The sequence below is a fragment of the Volvox carteri genome, assembly GCF_000143455.1.
Source record: "Volvox carteri f. nagariensis unplaced genomic scaffold VOLCAscaffold_68, whole genome shotgun sequence".
NCBI lineage: Eukaryota > Viridiplantae > Chlorophyta > Chlorophyceae > Chlamydomonadales > Volvocaceae > Volvox > Volvox carteri.
Genome location: NW_003307611.1, coordinates 742,975 through 743,674, shown reverse-complemented (window position 1 = coordinate 743,674; position 700 = coordinate 742,975).

Here is a 700-nt window from a genome sequence, read left to right as displayed (position 1 = left end):
ATTACACATAAATAATACTGTGTTGTCTCTATATTGTAAATAGGGTCTAGTAAACTGGACCCTATTTACAATATGGTATTGTCTAATATTGTAAATAGGGTCTAGTAAACTAGACCCTATTTACAATATTAGACAATCTCTATATTGTTTATGTGGACTATAATATAGTCCACATAAACAATATTGGACAATATTTATGTGTAATTTTAGTAAACTAAAATTACACATAAATAATACTGTATTGTCTCTATATTGTAAATAGGGTCTAGTAAACTAGACCCTATTTACAATATTGTATTGTCTAGTGTAATTTTAGTAAACTTAAATTACACTAGACAATCTCTATATTGTTATTGTATACTGTAATTTTAGTAAACTAAAATTACAGTATACAATAACAATATTGGACAATATTTATGTGTAATTTTAGTAAACTAAAATTACACATAAATAATACTGTATTGTCTCTATATTGTTTATGTGGACTATAATATAGTCCACATAAACAATATTGTATTGTCTAGTGTAATTTTAGTAAACTTAAATTACACAAGACCTATAAACAATACTGGAATAGTAGCCATACAAAAAACATACAAATACAACCATCTATCCCGGATACGGGCCTAGAGATAGCAATCAGACAACACGACACTTACTAGATTTGTGGAGGGTTTTGTCTAATGTGTTTAAATGCGGA